Genomic DNA, 9,056 nt, shown 5'->3' on the forward strand with positions numbered 1-9,056 from the left:
TGAGAAATTGAACAGCTCACGTGATTAATGGTTGGATACAAATCATTACAGTTCTAAACCTGTTTAGAATCAGATGGTTGTTCGGCAACCTATGTGAAAAAATATGGTGGTCTCAGTCTAGTCTTAAGTGGACAAATTGCACATAACAAAAGCCACCATCCCACCTGGGATTCTTGTTGGCAGTCAACAAAAAAGACTGACTGAGGCCCTGATTCAGCAAAGCACTTAAGCACATGCTTTAAAAAAATAGTAGTAAATACAACTGTCCATTAATAAGATAACACTTAAAGAAAAATTTGAAGTAGCGTTTAACGTGCAGATTTTGTTATCTCAATTACACAGTAATATGAAATGCACTATTCATAAATGGAAAGCTCAGTATAGTAAAACCTCTGTACACCTCAAACTTCTCTCAGATCCAGAATATATATCTAGATGGCCTAATCAATTTACTCATTTGCACATAATATTAATATATTCAGATAGATAGACTCATCCAAGTTTCCTCATATCTTTCTTGTCTTTTAGGAGTATGGTTTCCATAATAAAACTGTTATCAGGATTTTGATTGCCAGAAGTGAAATAGATCTGATGAATATAAGACGACGATACAAAGAGAGATATGGGAAATCTCTGTTTCATGATATCAAAGTAAGTCACTCTATACTTTTGCATGTATACAGTACCTAGTTCAATAGCAGTGTTTCATATATCCATATGAGAGCATTAACGATAGCAAATGTTGAGTTAATTCTGAATCCTAATCTAATCATTTGATGCAAAGGCAGAAGTAACAATATGCTTCCTGAACTCATGTTATATCAGTTCAGTGCCTCTGACTACTTTCAGTAAGTGAACAATAAAGATGAGATAATATTTCCCACTAAATTCTAATCACACTTTCATATTATAGGCCGGATTCTGTCCCGCCCCCGGGACAGAACTGCCTGCTGGGGAAATACTTTGCAAAAAGGTGTTCCCCTACTGGTGTAGAATGTGTGGAGCAGCTCTGTGGTCTTCCTGCATAACCCCCTGATGTGAGGTTGTGCCCAGAGTCAATTTGGAGAGGGAGGTGGTATGGCCAGAGCACCCTCTTCTCTGGATATTCTGGGCTGTGGAGCAACCCATAGGTGGTCATTTAAGCTTACTGAAGTGATGTAAAATGACCTTTGCAGTTCCCTTGCCTGTGCTATGCTTCTTTTGTTAATCATGTGGCAAAACTAATCTTGGCTTAAAATATTCAGGTGTCCTTGGCACATCCACCATGAAGCACAGTACCAGCACCATGCACTACTTGGGAGCATTTTAAATGTATGTTTATTATTTAGCCTCATCACATCCACCCTAAAACAGTGCTTCACCACCCCCAAGGCCTCTCTTTCATTTAGCACTCTTTTATTAACCTAATTAAAGCTGATCCTGTAATCAGTTTGTCCTTGATCAGCATGAACTTGTTTCCATCTTTAACCTTATAAACTTATTGTTATAGAGCTAGATTTTCACTTCCTAGTGCATCTGTTTCCCCTATAAACAAACAAAATCCTGCATTACTGGTACTCCTACTACAGGGAAAAATTATAATAAACATTTAAAATGAATCTGATGCCAGTCCCACTGAAGTTTTGCCATTAACCTCAATAAAAGCATAGCAGGTTCTGTGTCTGCAGGATCTGGTCTTTTATTTTGAGTTATTTTCTTGGAAACATGATCGCCCAGATTTTTATTTGATTTACAGTGATGTAGATCCAGAGTATCTCCACTGACTTCAATTCATGGGAGTCAGTGGAGATACTCTGGCTTTACATCAGTGTAAGAGAAATCAAAATCTGTCCTACTGAGTGTGTTGGGTTTTTTTACATAGCAACCATTATAAGGATATATTTTTCTTGTACTGTCAGTCCCATATCTCCAGACAAGCATGAACTGTATTGTTAAATTCTTGTAAAATGATTCAGTACAGTAAAAACCTTTCCAATGTTTTTATGATGTTTTTTATGTTTTATCAGAAAATATCTAGGGCCAAGATTTTCAAAACTGATCAATGAATTTTCAGTGCCCAATTTGAGATACATTAAAAGGACCTGATTTTCAGAAAGAGCTGAGCAGCCACCTTCTGAAAATCAGACCTTGTAGGTGTATCAGGTTGCCCCTCCCCCCTCAAAAATGAGAGATCCAAAATTACTAATCACTTTTGAAAATCTTGGTCTAGAATCTTTATGAAGCATTGAAAGTCTTGGGAAAAACCCACAACTTCTCAAATGTCCTCCAGTCCCTAATGCACAAAAATGGTTTTCTTAGCCGGGCGAGAGGAAAAATTATCATCACAAAAAGATTCTTTCCCTTGCAGCATTTTGCTTCAGGACATTACGAGACAGCTTTACTTGCCATCTGTGCTGGTGATGCTGAAGATTATTAAAGGAAGAAGATAATGAATTTTGAAAGCTGTATGGATCCATTTTTAATAGAAATCCAAGCCAGCCACATTTCCTATAACTATTAGTTATTCCTGCTCTATATAAAAAAGTGGACGAATCAATGCTAGATATTTTCTAACTTTAAATCTTTTTGAAAACAAGACAAGTGTACAAACTTGTTTTGTCAGGAATATGATTTTTCCCAACTTGTGAAGAAATGCTGTTACTGTGAAATACATTATCTAATGTAAAATTAATACAATTCTATTTAACTAAAATGTATGCGTATTATTTTGCCTTATGATGGGGTTTACAGACCCCACGTCAAGGGAATGATGGAGCAGTACTGGAACAAGAAGGCCCTGCTCCTCCACAGCTGCAAATCATGCTTCCAATGGAGGACCTGTTTAAAAAGGGACATTGACAATCAGGGGGAGGGAGAGAGTAGAGAGGCTGTTTGCAGGAAGGAAACAAACAAGCCAGTTTATAGCAATAGCTTCTGGGACAGAGGATCCATAGGAGTAGGGTGGACTATGGGTAAGACTAGTGTGGGTAAGACCTGACTGGGAGACCAGGGTACTGACTGCTTTTCTCTCCTCTTTTCCCTGACGAGGGGGAATAACTGGACACTAAAAAGCAAGCTGGGAAGTCCCAAATGACTATCTGAATTGTTGAGGCTGTTTGAGCAACCCTCTGCTGGGATGAAAGCAGTGTGAGACCATGCCCCAAACCGAAGAGAGAACAGGGGAGGCTGGTCTAGTGTACCTGCAAGAAGGAACTGAGACACACTTCACCCTTTCCCCTTTGGGCCCTGAGCCAGGACCTGCTGGAAAGAGAGAGCCTGGGTCCCCCTATTCTTCCCTTCTCTTTTGTCAAACTGGGAGAACCTGGGGAACACTGGGAGATGACTGACTGTAACTTGGCCACCAGCCCCTCAGCTTGCCGGGCAAGGCCATCCCAGGACTTTGAGGACTTTCAAGCCATTGCCTGCCAGCCCCCAAGCACAGTTGCCAATTTTCACATGGTAAATAAGCACCCCGACTTTCACAATAAGTAAAAAATCAAGCTAATCCCATTTCAAAACAAGGCCAAAACAAGCCAAACCCTAACCCTCTATGTACTAGATCCCCCCCGGATTGCAGTCTGGGACTGTGGTGATCCCGCTGTGCACCCCTGACTCTCTCCCCACCTTGCCCCTGCTTGCTGGGAGCTGATAAAAAAAAAAGAAGCAACAAGCTACAAGCCAAAAACTAGCCAATAAGCAACTCACAAGCCAATTAAGCCAAAAACAAGCCCAATTTCTGCATTTTTTCCACGGGTTTGACATGTCTGGGGTACAGGTATCTGGGCAAGGAGGGGCCCCCACAGCTGGGCTCTGGGAAGGAGGGGGCAGAGACGCAGGAACTGGGTTGTTGTAGGGGTTTCTTTAACTCTCTACTCCTGGGGAAATTTTTGTGTGTTTGTATTGTTACAGACATACTTGCTGACAGGTATTTTGAAATAAATTACCCAAATAATTGAAACTGCTGTGATTATGTAGGGTTATTTTGACAAAATTTGTAAATTTTGCAGAATTGTAAAATATTGTGTGCAGAATTTTTAATTTTTGGTCAGAATTTTTAATTTGGGGACACAGAATTTCCCCAAGAGTATTCTTGTCCAGTAAGGTACTATTCAGCAAACATATAGGTGGAATAATCTGAGCCTAAATCACTTTGGCCCCAATTCAGGAAAGCTCTTAAGCACACGAGTAATCCCTTAAGCACACGTGCTTAAGTGCTTTGCTGAATCAGGGCCAATATATTGAACATTTAAATGGTAAATTGCTCTTTTGGCTTTCCACTTCTTATTCTTTTATATATCCTTGTTATTCCTCTCCGGGCTTCATCACTCCAGCATTTGGACTACTATGAGGTAATGCTATAAGCAAAACCAGGTGTGATTGAAGGAAGACAAAGAACAAAGAAACAAAGAAAAATATTCATATTGATTTTAAATAAATATTTTGTAAGCTGGCATACTGTAGTCTAGGTATGAATTATTCTAAGCATTTTGGGGCCGGGGCAGGTTTTATTTTATTTATTTGTTTGCATAGCACCTAGCACAAGGGTGGTCAACATGTGGCTATGGAGCCACATGTGGCTCTTCAGAAGTTAATATGCGGCTCCTTGTATAGGCACCGACTCTGGGGCTGGTGCTACAGGCGCCAACTTTCCAATGTGCCGGGGGCGGGGAGGTGCTCACTGCTCAACCCTTGGGCTCTGCCACAGGCCCTGCCCCCAATCACCCCCTCCCCTGAGCCTGCCATCCCAGAGCCTCCTGCATGCCATGAAACAGCTGATCGGCAGGGCTGCAGGTGGGTGGGAGGCACTGGGAGCGGGGGAGGGAGGGAGCAGGGGGAGCTGATGGAGGGCTGCTGATGTATTACCATGGCTCTTTGGCAATGTACATTGGTAAATTCTGGCTCCTTTTCGGGCTCAGGTTGGCCACCCCTGACCTAGCACAATGGGTGGGTCTGGGGGGAAAAGAAGCAAATCTGGTGAACAGGAGAGGTGGCCCCTACAGACAGGGCCGGTGCAAGCACTAGCGAACTAGGCAGTGGCCTAGAGCGGCGAGTGGTTGGGGGCACCCGGGGCAGTCCTCAGGCATAGGCAGCTGGGTAGGGTACCTGAAAATTTGTGGCACCACTGGGTCTTAGTGTCCACCCTACTGGTTTTCCTATCCCTGTTCTGACCCTTCCTGCAGACTCTGAGTCTTCCTGGGAAGGTGATCTAGTAGTTAAAAGAGAAACAGTCTCCAGCCTGCCAGACCTATTAGCACAACACTGAAACTGTTAAAGAGCCATTCAAGGGGTAATGAAGACATTTAAGAGGCATTTGCCAACCCCCAGGTATCTACTGTCAGTTTCTGAGGGTATGTCTACACTTACCTCCGGGTCCGACGGCAGGCAATCGGTGTTCTGGGATCGATCCCGGAAGTGCTCGCCGTCGACGCCGGTACTCCAGCTCAGCGAGAGGAGTACGCGGAGTCGACGGGGGAGCCTGCCTGCAGCGTCTGGACCCGCGGTAAGTTCGGACTAAGGTACTTCGAATTCAGCTACGTTATTAACGTAGCTGAATTTGCGTACCTTAGTCCGAAGTGGGGGGGTAGTGTGGACCAGGCCTTAATGTACTGACAAAAACAGTTGTGCATGACTGTAATATTTACTCAGAACATGTCAGTCTACAGGACCTTAGTGTAAAATTTGCTTTAAAAATATTTCATTAGTGAGTTGGTGAAGATTATAAAAATCACATCTCTAAAATATCCTTGCATAGATTTTTAGATGCACAATCATCTTTAGCTTTAAATGCTTGGATCTCAAGACATATGGTTTTCTAATAAATTCTTCAAAAGACCACCCCTATCTAAAATACACATTTTAATTACTATAGTAAAAAAACTTACTTCCAAAGTCCTCCTGTCCTTTCTGTCCATCCATTTCTCCCTTCAGCCCCTCTTCCCCCTCCCCACATCATTGAAGGAAGCAACAGCCCTTTGCTTCCAGATAGCTGGACAGAGTTTCTCTTTCTTTACTTCTGACTATCTGATTAACTAGTTTTCAGCAAAATCAGTACCTTAGTAAGATATAAAATCCTTTGTTATGCCTAAAATTTTTGGAAACATATTTTTTAAAGTTGGTGAAATTTCATAAACATGTGTATTGTTATGGAGATCACACACAGTAAATTAGTGTTCCCTTTTTCTAAAAGCAATGAACATTGTTATGAACACACTAAACCTCTGTGACTTATTAATTTAAAATAATGTCTGTTTCAGTGAGTTAAATATGTAGTAATCTGGAATGATTACTTTATGAAGGCTTAAGAGTACATTTAAAATATGAAATCAGCTTAGAAATACTGATTAAGAAAATGTAAAACAGAAGAGCTGCATCATGTATTCCATAATATTTAATGTTGTATTCAGCAAGACAGTTGACTCACCCTTACTACAAAGTTTTTGCAAATAAATGTCTGACAAACCTCAGGGCATATCAAAAAACCTGCGACTGACATTTTTTTATTCCCAAGTTTAGTGCTTTTAATTAGGTACCTTCTTCATGTCCATTCTGCGTGAGGGAGAGGGTACAGGGGTCTCTGTGGAGAACTGTGACTCTCCGCCACCGTGAGGCGGGCCAGGTGTCTTGTTGTTCTTTCTGCCTTGTCCCTCCGCCCCCGCTGGGCTGCAAGCTCAGGCTGCCGTCGGGCATAGGGGCACCAGTTTAATAATACTGCATAGGGCTTGCGGGGGCAATGAGCCCCAGCCATGGAGCAGCCGGTGCGGCGCAGGGGGGCAGGAGCCCTGCAAAGGTGGCGGCGCTGCTAGCGGGGAGCAGCTGCGGCCCCCGCCCATCCTGCGGCCTGGCGCCCCCCCAGGGGACCCCTTCAGACTGCAGCAGATGCATGCGGGCAGAGGCCCCCGTGCCCCCCCCAGGTTCCCCCTCGCCACGCTCGGGCTCTGCGGCTCCTGGGCATGTGAGCCACTGCCAGGGCGCGGGGCCCTGAGACTGCTCCGGGAGGGGGAGGGGCAGCGGCGGCTCACACTCCCGGGAGCCGTAGAGCCCAAGCGCGGTGAGGGGGGAGCCGGGGGGGGGGGGTGCACAGGGGCCTCTGCCCACATGCATCTGCTGCAGGAGCCCCCAGAAGGCAGCTCCTCCCTGCTGAGCTGCTGCAGCAGCCCAAGCCCGGCAAAGCCAGTGAGTAGACTCAGGGCGGGTTGGGGAGGGCTCACAGGGAGGGGGGCTGTGCACCCTCCAGGGGAGTTCAGGGGGCAGGGGGGGGAACCTGGTCTGAGGAGCAGCCCCTGGGGTCTATAAAGGCTCGTTGGGATTTGCCCCTCAATGAACCGATGTTACCGGGGGGGAGGCGCAAGGTGGAAGTTTTGCCTAGGGCGCAAAATATCCTTGCACCGGCCCTGCCTACAGACACTAGGATGTGAGGGTCATAGGGAACCTACACCAATTAATTATTGCTCTAGGCGCCTACACAGGTACACTCCCTGCCCTTCAGAGATCACAAGACATAGGACTTTGGTCGTGACTTTTCAGCACATGAACACCCCTGAGTACAGGGCCTGCAGCTCTTCCAGGCCCTTATGCATGTGTAAGCGGGGGAATGGTCCCGCTATTGTGGGGAACTTTCCTGGCTTCTGCACTACCCCGGTGAAGTGGGCTAACGAAAGGATCCGAGTCCTCGCTCCCACTTCCTTTACCCAGAGGCCTCCCTTCCCTTGAGGACTCCCCTTCCACTCTCCTGTCTGGCAGAGTCCTCGTAAACCCCGACAAGGCTGGGCCCAGGATTCCTGGGGGGCTTGACCCCCAACCCTGCTGTGGTCACCTAGGACAGGGGCTAGGGTGTCCCCACTCCGGGGTACTCTCTATGCACTGGGCACCTCCCTGACCCACTGATCATTTTATACAATTTAAAGCAAATACAAGTTGTTTAATTAACAATTACTTTCAAAAAAGAATAAGGAAAAATGGAAAAGGTTAAAGGAAACACATCACCCTGCTCTGAGGCAGGGAATATCACAAGCAGTGTCTCTGGAACGTCAGGGCAGTTCACAGTCTGTTCCTTGTAGGTCCCGGGCTCCTTCTCAGGCCCTGGCTGTGCTGCAGAGACGCTGCGGGTTGGACACTTGCTCTGGCGGTGGCCACACGCTCTCAGGCTCTAGGTGGCAGGACCCTTCTTCCCAGCGTCGCCCCCGCCCTGTCAGGGTTACGATCCCCCTCCAAGTCTGGCCTGCAAGGCCTCTTGGCTGAGGTATCTCCCTGCGCTGGGCCCACTGCCAGGGTCCCCCTCACTCTCCCCAGCTGCTCACCGCACCCAGCTCCGGACTGCTCCAGCCCCAGCTCCAGCTCCACTCTGCCTCAGCACGGCTGCTGCTGCTGCTCTGCCTCCAGCTCCCTGGGCTGCTTCTCTGGCCCCTCTGGCTCTGGTTGCTGCAGCTCTCCTCCCAGGGCAGGTCTGCTCTGCAGGCTGCTTTTGTGACTCTGCTTTGGGGCTGCAGCTCTGCTCCCAGCAACTTAGCTCAGGCCCCTGCTCTCTCCTGGCTGTGCTCTGGCTTTGGGGCTGCAGCTCTGCTCCCAGCAACTTAGCTCAGGCCCCTGCTCTCTCCTGGCTGTGCTCTGGCTTTGGGGCTGCAGCTCTGCTCCCAGCAACTTAGCTCAGGCCCCTGCTCTCTCCTGGCTGTGCTCTGGCTCTGTGGCTGCAGCTCTGCTCCCAGCTCAGGATCTGCTCTCCCTGGGCTTTGTCTCTGGCTCTGTGGCTGCGCCTCTGGCCCCTCTGGATCTGGCACGGTTCTGCTCTCCAGCTCAGCTTGGGCCCCTGCTTTCTCCTTAGCTCGGCCCCACTCAGTCTGACCCAGGCAATTCCAGCTCACACGGAGGACGGGGCCTCCCTCGCCTCCTGACCCTCTGATTAGCCTGTCAATCAGGCTGATCTGGAGCATTGGCCTCTCCCCATTGTTCCTGGGGACTGTCAGTCTCAGGCTCCTGATTTGCCATCGACCCTTCCCCTTTTAGTACTGGGAGCAAGCCAATCAAAACACCCCCACTGAATGTTAGTAAGGGGGCAACAGTCCCCTTACACATGGGGAGGA

This window comes from Emys orbicularis, chromosome 5 (assembly GCF_028017835.1).
Source record: "Emys orbicularis isolate rEmyOrb1 chromosome 5, rEmyOrb1.hap1, whole genome shotgun sequence".
NCBI classification, from domain to species: Eukaryota; Metazoa; Chordata; order Testudines; family Emydidae; genus Emys; species Emys orbicularis.